This window comes from Oryctolagus cuniculus, chromosome 3, assembly GCF_051225735.1.
Source record: "Oryctolagus cuniculus isolate XC-2025 breed Fujian yellow rabbit chromosome 3, ASM5122573v1, whole genome shotgun sequence".
In the NCBI taxonomy this organism is placed as follows: Eukaryota; Metazoa; Chordata; class Mammalia; order Lagomorpha; family Leporidae; genus Oryctolagus; species Oryctolagus cuniculus.
The window spans coordinates 155,039,085-155,052,481 of record NC_142869.1 but is presented as its reverse complement, the minus strand read 5'-3'; positions in this window follow the sequence as shown (position 1 = coordinate 155,052,481).

Sequence of the window (13,397 nt, the reverse complement as noted above, 5' to 3'; positions counted from 1 at the left end):
TCCACCATTCATTCTGTGGGTTGTTTTTGATGAGCCTAATGTGTTTTTGTTCTTGCCTGTTCTTCTGTTGTCAAAGATCCATTGTGTAATCTAGGGACTTGAAGATCATATCAGTGTTTTTTTCCTAAATATTTTACATTGTTAACTATTACATATATTAATCATGAGTTTTTTATGTCATAATGGAGCAATCCAACTTCATTCTTTTGTACATGGTTCTCATAGCTTTTTAAATTTCTTAGTGCCATTCATTGAAAAGAAACCAATGAGTGGTCATTTCATTCTTGTCAAAAATCGGCTGACCATAAATGCACGGATAGATTTCTAGATTTGTAATGTATTGATATTTAGGTCTATTCTAATATCAGTGCTACTTGTTCTGATAAATCTTTGTAATAAATTTTGAAATCTAGAAGTGTGAGTATGCAACTGCTTTCATTTATCAAGATAAGTTAATAGCTTTTGCACAGCAAAGGAAGTGATCAAAAGAGTGAGGAGACATCCAACAGATTTGGAAGAAATATTTGCAGACCACCTATCTAACAAAGCTTTAATATTCCAAACATATCATCACCTTAAAAATTCAGAAACAGTAAAACAACAAATACAGTTGAGAAATGGGCAAAGAACCTCAGTAGACAGTTCTCAAAAGAAGAAATACAAATGGCCAACAAACATGAAAAAAATGTGCAACATCACTAGTCAACAGGGAAATTCAAATCAAAGCCATAATAAGATATAACTCACCCCACCCCATCAGAATGGCTAAAATCCAAAACACAGCGAGTAACAAATACTGGCGAGGGTGTAGAGATAAGGCAACACTTATACGCTGCTGGTGGGAATGCAAATTAGTGTAGCCACCATGAATGGCAAAAGTCCAAGCATTTCAGCCATCTCCAGCTGCTTCGCAGGCCATTAACAGAGAGCTGATCAGAACTGGAGCACTTGTGCATGAACTGGCACTTATTTGAATTGCTGGTGTTGCAGCAGGTAGGTTAACCTGCATTGCCACATTGCTGGCCCCCAATTTATTCCAATTTTTTATGTATTTCTTAAAAATTTCTACTTTTTATTTGCATTTTATGGGATATTGGTTGGTAGCTTTGTTTTGTTTTGGTTATGCATGTGGTGTTGTATCAAATTAATGCTGGTTTTACAGAGTAAGTTGGAACTGTTCCCTCACCTTCTTTTCTGAACAGTTCATATAGGATTAGATTAATTCCTCAGTTGTTTGTAGAATTAACCTGTGAAGGGGACAATGTTTGTAATTTTCTTTGTGAGAAGTTTTAAAATTGCTAATTTCATTTTTTACTTTTAAAAGTGTATTTAGATTTGCCACTACATTTTAAGTCACTTGAGATAATTTTGCTTCTTTCTGGGATATATCATATTTATCTAGGTGAGCTAATTTATTGGCATACAGTTGTTCAAAGCTTTTTTTACAGCACTTTTGAACTCTTTAAAATCTGTAATTATTTTATGCGTTTCATTTCTAATTTTAATAATTTGAATCTTTTTTCTTTTAGTATGACATTTCTATATCAATATTTGCCACTCATTACTTTTTTCAAAAAAGTAATTGCTCGTTGTTGATTTTCTCTTTTGTTTTCCTATGTGATGTTCCATTAAGTCAGCTGTAATCTTTTTTCCCTTTCTTCTGTTTGCTTTGAGGTTTAGATTTTTTCTATTTTATTGAGAGAGAAATTTATTAATTTGAGATCATTCTTTCTAACATTTGCATTTACAGTTATAAATTTTGAGCATTAAATAAATAGAACATAATAGAGTGTAGAAAAATTATTCACATTTATATGATAAATGAATTGCTTTGGAAATCACCACAGTTGGAAACTACAAATGCATTTTTAGCAAATAGGGCAAGAATAAGCATATATTCAAAGTAAAAAACATAATTCTCCCTAATAAGCCCACATACATATACAAAACACAGTAAAAATGGATTATTGATTTAAATGTGGAAAGTCAAGAAATTATTTTGAATCTGTATTAGATTAGTAATTCTTACTTTTGGCACATAAATCATAAAGTCATAAAGTAAAATGATAAATTCCACTTCACCACATCAAAATATCTTCCCATAATAAGACATTGCATAAAATCTGAATAGACAAACCATGGTCTAGATAAACATTTGTAAAACATACATCAAAAGTACATTTCATGGCCAGTGTTGTGGTGCATCTGATAAAGTCCCAGCTTCTCCACTTCTAATCAAGCTCCCTCATAATAAGCTGGGCAGTGGAAGATGGTCCAAGTGATTGAGCTCCTTGTCACCCATGTGGGAGATCCAGGGGGAACTTTGGGATTCTGGCTTCAGCCTGGCCCAGTCCAAGCCCTTGCAGCTATTTGGGGAATGAACCAGTGGGTAGATTGTCTCTTTCTCCATATCTCTCTGCCTCTCTGTCACTCTGCCTTTCAAATAAGTAAAATAAATCTTTAGAAAGTATATTTCCAGAATATACAAAATCTCATGAAAATTAAAGCTGTATAATTAACACCTAATAAAAATTGGTAATCAGTTTTAACAAATAATTCAAAAATTAAAATAACTAAATTCCCAATAGATAAATGTAAATAAATACTGCAAGAGAACTACTAGAATGGATAAAATTTAAATTCTGCCCATAGCAAATATTGGCATGAATGTGGAATAGAAACTGTCACAAATTGGCCGGCGCCGCGGTTCGCTAGGCTAATCCTCCGCCTTGCGGCACCGGCACATTGGGTTCTACTCCTGGTCGGGGCACCGGATTCTGTCCCGGTTGCCCCTCTTCCAGGCCAGCTCTCTGCTGTGGCCAGGGAGTGCAGTGGAGGATGGCCCAAGTGCTTGGGCCCTGCACCCCATGGGAGACCAGGATAAGTACCTGGCTCCTGCCATTGGATCAGCGCGGTGCACTGGCCGCGGCGGCCATTGGAGGGTGAACCAACGGCAAAGGAAGACCTTTCTCTATGTCTCTCTCTCTCTCACTGTCCACTCTGCCTGTCAAAAAAAAAAAAAAAAACTGTCACAAATTACAAATAGGCCCCCTTTGATTGAATTTCTGATAAATTAGGTACTTTCACCTGAATTTAAACGCATAGTCTATCATCCACATATTTTACTTCTAGTCATCTATTCAAGACAAATGAATAAATAATATCAGAAAAGTATTTAATAGCTCTATTTCATAGTTCCTGGAATATGAAAAGAATCTAAATGTCCACCAACAAGAGAATGAATAAATTCTGTCTTAAAACTTTTAATACACCTCATCTCTTCACCACTAAAATGAAATATTCATGTACGTAACAATAGGTATGAATATCAAGCATATGATGAGATAAAGAAATTTGTCATTAATAATTTATGATTGCATTTATAAAAATTATAAAAATTCAAACTATTATTAAAGAAAAAATATAATAGTTGTTTTCATCTGGTATTGATTATATAGAGTAGTTCCAATTTATGTTGTGGGGTGATGTGAATGTTAATTTGATGAGTATAAGTTACATGTAGCTATGAATTCATTGTATTTTACAAAACTATATATTTAAGCATCATGGATTTTATCATATGTATACCTAGAGAGATATTGAACTCTAATTATATCATTCATTTATTGAAACGCTATGAATTTAAAATTTAACAAAATAGTACACTACTTCAGATATTGATATCAATGACAAATGGAAAAATGAAAAGTTTCCATTTGAGATAGAAAGCAAGATTACAGCCAAGATCAACATAATTTAATGAAAAAAAAAAAAAAACAGCATCCTGATTTGTTGTGCAGTAGTTAAGCTGTTGACTATAAAGCCAGAATTACAAATCAGAATGCCACTGGAGTCCCAGTTACACTTATTCCAATCTAGTTTCCTGTTACCATACCGAAGAAGGCAGACAGCTACTCACGTGAGACAATTTGATGGGGTTTCAAATTTCTGGCTTCAGCATTACCCAGATCTGGCTGCTGTGACCATTTGAGGAATAAAAATTTTCTCTCTCTCTTTTTCTCACTCTGTCTCTCCCTTCTGTCACTGCCTTTCACATAAATAAAAATTACATAAATAAAAAAATTAAAAAAAAAACTGTGTTAACTTTGGAAGAATCCTCTATAGATTACAGAAAAAATGAATTAAAAAAATGAATAGAGTGACATGCTAAAAATATAGATGACAATGAAGTAATAGTCCTAGGAAGAGAATTGGGGACCTAATGAATAAAAGACATTGACATTAGTGAAAACTGGGATGCATTTGTGATTTACAAGGTTTTTTACAGGCAATAAAATCTGAGCTGATATGTTGAGAACATGGATACAGAAAAAAGAGCATGTTTGCTGGTAAGAAAATGGGAAAGACTGATGATAATTTTTGAATTTGGGCTATGGATGTAGGGAAGCTCATAACATTATCGTCCCAATGGTCGCAGAAGGAGAGCATAAGGTTTTTATAGCATTCTTGTGATTCACATATTTTTGTTTCATATGAAGTTTACATAATCAATGTTTGCAATAAGGATTTTCCAATAATACATGAAAAATTTAAAAACTTTGGCTTCCAGCAACAATGGAGCCACCTGTTTGCAATAATGAATGCACATAAAGCTATTAAATAATACTAACAAATAATAATAGATGAAATTAATGCAGCACTGTGCATTACAGTCACAATATGGAATCAACCTAGATGTCCACAGTGGATGAGTGAATGGAAAAAGTGGATACACACACACACACACATACACACATGGATCTTATTCACCCATAAAATAGAATGAAATCTTGGCATTTGCAGGAAAATGGATGGCTGTGGAGATTTTCACATTAAATGAAATTAAGGCAGACATAGGAAGATAAATTGTGCAATTCTCTCTCAAAGGTGGACATTAAAAATAGTTGGCCTGAACTTAGAAGAATGATTACAAGTTGTAAAGGATGGGAGAGGTGGAGATAATTGGGTAGAATTTGGTACCAAAACACAATCAAATAGAATTAATACCTTTTAGTCTTCCATAGAAGAATGGGACTTTCATAGTTCAAAATAATGTGTTATGTACTGCATAAATAACTGCAAAATAATAGCTGAGAGCTCTAAAAACAGTGAAAAAATAAATACATTGAAAGGTTCTTTGTCAGGCTGGCATCGTGGCATAGCAGGTAAAGCCACGATTTGCTATGCCAGCATCTGATGTGCACACTGAATTATGACCCAGCTGCTCCAATTCCAATCCAGCTCCTGGCTTCAACCTGACACAGCCATGACCACTGTGGCCGGCCAACTGGGGAGTGAACCAGTAGATAAAAGACCTGTGTGTGTGTGTGTGTGTGTGTGTGTCTGTAACTCTTTCAAATAACTAAATCATTTGGCAGGAGGCAGGAGAGAAAAAAAAGGAAAAGAGAAGGAGAAAGAAAAAATGTTTCTTTTGATTCATGCAATGGCTACTTGTTAATTCTGGAACATGTAATTAAGTTTCCATGTATTTGCATAACTTATACACTTTATTTTACTTTTTGATATATCTAGTTTAATTACATTATCATAAGAAAAGAACACACATGATTTTATTTAAATTTTGTGAATGTGTTGAAACTTGTTTTGTGATCCAATATGTGACCTGTCTATACTGCCTGAAGCAATTTAAACAGCACATGCAATTCCTATCAAAACACCACTGACAATTTTACAGAATTAGAAAATGTAATAATCAAAATCATATAGAATTGCAAAATACCCAGTGTAGTCAAAATGGTCATGACAGGAAAAATATCCTGCAGAAGACATCACACAACAGATTTAAAAGCATACTACAAAGCTATAGTAATTAAAATAGTTTAGTACTAACACAAAAAGTGGCACATAGGTAAATGGAACAAAATAACAAGCCCTGAAATTAATCCATGTAGATACAACCAAATAAATGATATGATAAAAGCATATATTGCAGAATAGTCATTTCAATAAATCATGCTGGCAAATCTGGATGTATGTATGTATTCAGAAAAAGGAAATTAGATCCCTATCTCTCACCATATATGAAAATCAACTCAAGAAGAGTCAAAGACCTAAATTATGCAAAATGATGAGGGAAGTACTTCTAAACATTTTTGTAGGTGATGACTTCTTGGGTGGGATAGACAATGCATAGACTGCAAACACAAAACTAAATAATTGGGATTATATCAAACTCAAAGGCTTCTGCACAACCAAGGAAACAACCAATAGAGTAAAGAGATATCCAACAGAGTGGGAGAAAATATTTGCAAACTATTTATCCAACAAAGAATTAATATCCAGAATATATCATCAATTAACAAAAGCTAAAAAACCAACAGTCTATTGAAGAAATAAGCAACAGACTTGAACAAATAGTTCTCATAGGAATAAATGCAAATGGTCAACAAATCTATAAAAAATGCTCAATACCACTAGCCACCAGTAAAATGCAAACCAAAACTATAGTGAGATATCAACTCACCCATTTCAGAATGGCTTTTATGCAAAATACAGAAAGCAAAAAACGTTGATGAAGATGTATAGAAACAAGAACTCTTACACTGTTGGTGGGAACATAAATCAATGCAACCATTGAGGAAATAAAGTACACATATTTCTAAAAAAAAAGATAGAAATAGATTTACTAGAATTCACAAGTTGGGCTCTTAGAACAGTAAAAGGACCTAGGTACAATGTATGGAAATATGCCTTAATAATATATGAACTTTAATATTAATGTATCATTGCTCATTTGTTACTTGTAGCAACATAGCACATTAATGTTAGATAATGGGAGAAATTTGGCATAGGATATAGGAGAATTCCTCTAAGTATCTTTATAAGTTTTCTATAAACAAAACATAAAAAATGAAATACTGATTTCAATATATGTTCACTATCATTGAAATTTTGGGAAATGATAATTAAAACCATTAGCATGACTAAAATTTAAAAGCTATATAGCATGAAGAGACAGCAAACCTGTAGAGCAAATGGATCCCTCATATATTGCTGGTTGAAGGGCCAAACTTGTAATCTCTTTGAAAAACAGTCTGGTGATTTTTTTCAAAGATTTATTGATTTGCAAGGCAGAGTGCTAGACAGTGAGGGAGACACAGATAGAGACACAGATGACAGAGACAGAGACAGAGAGAGAGAGAGAGAGAGAGAGAGATCTTCTATATACTGGCCCACTCTCCAAATGTCTGCAACAACCAAGGCTGGGTGACAGTAAAGCCAGGAGCCAGACTTCATCCAGTCTCCAACATGGATAGTAGGGGTTCAAGTATTGGAGCCATCATATGCTACTTCCCAGGCCCATTAACAGGGAGCTGGATATGTAGTGGAGTAGCCAGCACTGGAACCAGTACTTACATTATGGGAAGTACACATCCCAGATGATATCTTATCCAGCTGTACTACAATGCCTACCCTTGGTCATCTTATAAAATAAAATAAAAAAAAAAAAATCACTTACCATGTGAACCAGCAAATCTACTCCCCAGGATTTATCCCAAAGAAATGTTATTGTAAAGGAAAGGTATACATTAAAAATGTTTTACGCTTCCTTATTCATAATGCTCCTGAAAGAAGAAGAATGGATTTTTCTACTAATAAGAAAGTTAAATAAATGAAATTGTTTTATGTTCAGAAAAAGAACACTATTCCAAAGTAAATGGTATCAAACTACTGATACAGGTAATAGCACAAGTGAAAGTCACAAACTTTTGCTGAGAGAAATAATGATGTACTCTATATTTCTTTATTTAATTGAAATTCTAGAAATGGTAAAACTATTCTCTAACAACTGAAATAAGGTCATTTTTTGCCTGGAGTTTGTTGTCGGTGAAAAAGGGCTATTGGCTTCCCAGGAACATTCTGAGAAGAGAGAAAATGTCTTACATTGATTAGGTTGGTAGTTCTAGAGATGTGTACATTTGTCAAAGTCATTGCCATGTACAATTAAAATGTGTTAATTTTAAGTAAATCATTTCACAAATGTTCATTTTTTAAGAAATGAAGAAGGTGTCAGTGTTGTGGTATAGCGGGTGAGGCCATTGCCTGCAGTGCTGGCATCCAATTTGAGCGCCGGTTCAAGACCCGGTTACTCCTCTTCCAGTCCAGCTCTCTGCTGTGGCCCGGGAGGACAGTGGAGGACGGCCCAGGTGCTTGGGACCCTGCACCCACATGGGAGACCCAGAAGCTCCTGGCTCCTGGCTTCTGATCAGCGCAGCTCTGGTCGTTGCGGCCATTTTGGGAGTGAAACAACGGAAGGAAGATCTTTCTCTCTGTCTCTCCCTCTCACTGTCTGTAACTCTACCTCTCAAATAAATAAATAAAATTTAAAAAAAAGAGAATATATTTAATTCCTTCCCTTTTTACAGTCCCAAGAAGACAATTTAATTCTGTCACTACCTACAATACCCCCTCTCTCTCCCCTCTCTTAAACAATTTTTGTAAAGACATAATTTTAATCCATTCTATACTCACAGGCTTAATTTACCACTAATCATAATATTCAAGAATTTAAAGAGTAGGAAGACCAAATTTTCACAGGAGTATAAAAAGGCTAAAAACGAAAATCATATCACAAAATGTTGATTTCATTCCAATAGATTTCTTTGCATTCTATATTAAATGACACATATCAGAGGAAACAAATGCTATTTGTCTTTGTGAGACTGTCTTATTTCGATAAGTATAATGGTTTCCACTTTTATCCATTTTGCTGCAAAAGGCATGATTTCGTTTTTATGGCTTTTATTGACTTTATCAAGTTGTAGTGGATACGCATCTGGGTTGATTCCATATCTTAGATATTGCAAAGTGAGCTGAAATAAACAGGGGTTACCAGTAACTCTCATACTGATTTCATTTTGTTTGGATAAATCCCCAGGAATTGGATGGCTCAGTAATATGTTACATCTATTTTTAGATCCCTGAGGAATCTCCTAACAGTCCTTCATAGCTGTCCTACTAGTTTACATTCCCAAGAACAATTGTTTAGGGTACATTTTCCCCATATCCTCACCAGCATTATTGTTTTATGACATTTGGATGATAGCAATTGTGAGTGGGGTGAGGTGAAATGTTGTGGTTTTTATTTATGATTCCCTGATGGCTAGTGATCCTAAGCATTTTTTCATGTGACTGTTTGGCCTTTGTATTCCATCCTTTGAAAATTGTCTCTTCATGTCATTTGTCCATTTTATAACTAGATGGTTTGTTTTATTATTGCTGAGTATCTTGACCTCTTTATAGATCCTGGATATTATTCATTTATCAGTTTCATATTTTGAAACTATATTTTCCCATGGTATTGGTTGCCTTCTAACTTTGATTTTTTTTAAAATTTATTTTACAGGTAGAGTTACAGACAGGGAGAGAGAAACAGAGAGAAGGGTCTTCCTTCTGCAGCTGGTGCTGTGCCAATACAAAGCCAGGAGCCAGGTGCTTCTTCCTGATCTCCCATGTAGGTGCAGAGGCCCAAGCAATTGGGCCATCCTCCACTACCCTCATGGGCCACAGCAGAGAGATGGCTTCCTAACTTTGTGGAGTGTTTCCTTTGCAGTGTAGAGGGAATCTTAGCTTCATGTAATCCATTGTTTATTTTTGTTTTTATTGCTAATGCTTCTTGGGTCTTTTCAAGAAATGTCTATTTTTCTGCTAGCACCATTCTTTTTTTATTACAACTACCTGGTAGCTTGTCTTAAAGTCTGGTATTATGAGACTGCCATCTTGGTTCCATTTCATGGTAATAACTTTCAATTTGTCTTTGAATAATTTGGAAAGGATTTAATGCAATGACGTTTTCAAGATTGGGACTTGCCAACATTGCTGCACAGGAGGTCAGCCACCAACTAGGATGACAACATCCCTTATTAGAGCACTGGTTCAAGTCCAATCTGCTCTGCTTCCAATCCAGCATCCTGCTAATGTGTGTGGGAAGGAAGTGGATGATAACCCAAATATTTGTGCCCCTGTCATACAAGTGGGAGACCTGGATGTAGTTGCTGATTCCTGGCTTTGGCCTGATCCATCCCTGACAATTCTGATCATTTGAAGAATAAAAGAGAGAATTTGGAAATTCTCTCTCTCTTTTTCTCTCTCTCTCTGTTTCTCTTTATCTCTCTCTCTCTCTCTCTCTCTCTCTCTCTCTCTCTCTGTGTGTGTGTGCTATTCAAATAATAAAGAAAGAAATTACAAAAAAAGATGTATGGAAGTTTCAAAATGAATGTTGAAGATCTCTGGACATGTAAAATTCATATTATTGCTTTACAATTTTGGATTTTGTAGTCCTGAGAAATGGAGAGTTCCTCAGGTCACACCCTGGAAGGTAAATTATTTATGGATAACAGTGAGTCATTGATCTAACTGTATTTGTTTCAAGAGGATTTATTTGGCTACAAGTACAGATGATGCATTAGTATCATGACTTGGTGTTAGGAAATATGCTAAGGGCTACTTTAATTTTTTAGGTGACACATAAAAGTATTTTGGGTTAGGGTGGTGAAAATGATCATGTTAATGATGTATTTAAGGGATAAAACCTTAAGGAGATGATGGTTGAGGAGGAGGGTGTTGCTAAATATTTTGATTACATTTGAACTAGTTCCATATGTGATTTTCTTACAATAAATAATTTACCTTCCAGTATTTACCATGGCCCATCAAAACATAAAAGATCTGGCAACTTTCTCTTTAACCAGCATCAGCTCATGTGTGCTACACCTGTTCTCTGCATACCTGATAGTTTCTTAGTATTCAAAAATATCACTCTCTTTTTCAGCTGAGAGTTTTAGATACATACTTTTTTCTTCCTATAATACTTTTTATATATCATCTACCCTACATGCTTGTCAATGTTTACTCATGCTTCAAATTAATTTCATAATTTGTAAATCATATTTAAGAGGAATTTTTTCATTATTTAAAGAAAAAAATTCCCTGAATTTTTATTAAACTGGAAATAATTGTTTTCTTTTTTATGTATAAAAATCAAGAAAAATGAGTTAAACATTCCTAAAATAAAGGTGAATTTTCAATAAGGTTTTATTGAATTAATGTAGTAAATTATGAATGAAAAGATGAAAGAGTGAATGGATACAAATCATGTGCATCTGATAAAACTCAGTTTGTTTTAGTCACATATCAGGAATGTGATTGTTTGTTGTTCTAATGTATTATCTTTTGTTTGTCCATTTAAACATATAGTCACATAGGAATTTCATATAGTATTTTAACAAAGTGATCCTTAGACATATAAGTGGCTAATAATCACATGATTTTGCATAATATCTTTTGTTCTAGTTGAAGGAACATTCTTCTAGGAATAATCAATAATAATAATAATTTATGGAAGGGCACATGCCAAATGATAAATGCTTTATATTTTTGCTCAAAAAAAATCTTTCCAACATACATTGAAGAATACATTTCTTGGATTGAACATTTAGCCTAGCAAAAAAGCATCTATATTCCACATCACAGTATCTGGGTTCCATCACTGGCTCTGACTTCTGACTCTAGCTTCCTGCTCATGCAGACCATGAGAGGCAGTGGTGATTATTCACGTAACTATGTTTCTTTCACTCACATAGGAGGCCAGTATTGCATTCTCAGTTCCCAAGTCTGACCCCAGCCCTACTTTACACTTTGTGGACATTTGGAGAGTGAACTGGCATGCGAAAGTTCTCTCTCTCTCTCTCTCTCACACACACACTCTCACTCTCATTCTCTCTCTCTCTATCCCTCTTCCCCCATCTTCTCTGTCTTATAATAAAGAAAAAGATAAAGCCCTTAAAAACTGGAATTCACAGTTTGTAAAGTGGGCAACCCTCTTGACCCCTTTGTCAACACTTTTTGACTTTGGGTAAATATTACATATTCAAGCAGGTATATATTTCCCATAAGTAGGTAAATTATTTCTGGAAGACATACAGTCTTAAATCACTATCCCAGCTCAGTCCTGGGTACTGCAAAGTATTCCATGGGGTTATATTAAGAGTAGAAGACAATTATTTTCTTTGTATACAAGTATGAATTCTATTAGTTTGTCCAATCTAGAACTCTCTGAGTTACACTTACCCCACAACAATGACATAAAACGGGGTTTGAGGGAGGAGAGGTCTGTCAAGTTGGATCTAAAAAGAGTACATGGAGGTACAATCATAAGGAGTTAAGTTGGAGGAAGTCATGTGTGGTGGAATGAGGAGGTGAAAAGGTCATGCCAAGATGGCCACTGAGGTGAAAAGGTCATGCCAAGATGGCCACTGACAACAGAAACAGCCTGGCAACAGGCCGTGATTGGATGGATTTAGAAACCACATTACAACAGAGCCTGACTGGCAACAGGCTGTGATTGGATGGCTTTGGAAACTGCCTGGCAACAGGCTGTGATTGGTTAGGGCATAGACTGCCCCTTGACTGGAATGGCTGCCTTGGCTATATAAGCAGCTGTAGCAGCTGGCCTGCTTTCACCCGACTCCCGGGGTCTGCGTGGTGACTCCGAGCCTCTTGCCCCCACCATGCCCCTCCTCTCAGAACAAGTCCTCTCAGAAGAAATCAATTGCAACAGTCATGTACATAACATAAGAAATTTTGTATGGAAAAATATAGGTTTAGCAAAAGGCAGGAGTAAAGCCAGATACTGGAGTTGATGGAAATTAGATAACCAGCAACAAAACAATTGGGCAGTTTAGGGCCAAGCAGGAAGAAATCCTCACAATGCAGTCTATCTGCATTCCTCTCTGATGTAATCACTGAGAGCAAAGGAGCAAGGAAGAAATGAACATTATAAGTCAAAATGTCTATAATTGACACAAAAGCCCTCTTCCAATTGAGAAAAACTGGGAATTAATCTCAAAGTTTTGACATAAAGGGCTAAGATTTTCTTCCACATTTGTTTAATCACTGAGGACTTTTAAAATCAGTTAAATATTTGTCTTATTAAAAGGCAATGACAATTTTACAATATATTAAGTGCACCATGTATTTCCTACAGATTGTGCCAGAACTCCAGAGAGTTTTAATTAAATGAAACTGTCAACGTAGAAAAAGAAAATTATGGCTAGAAACTATATTCAGGTTCACAAAGTTATTCAAATGGGGATCAAGTGACATTGATAATTAATCATTTAGTAATTTACACAAGAGAAATTTAAATAGTTTGGACTCATAATGATGAAATGTTTACACAAAAGTATAATAGCTGTAAGTCCTTTCCTGCTGCATGTTTTGGTCTTTCCATTTGGGTTAACATTTATAGCTAAAATAAATAATTTTCTTCTGAGAATAATTTATTGTCGATTATTTGTCCTTGTATGTAGCTATGTAGATAAAAGCTAATTAGAATTGAACTAATTGAATTATTTAAGTAATTTAAAGCTCAGAAC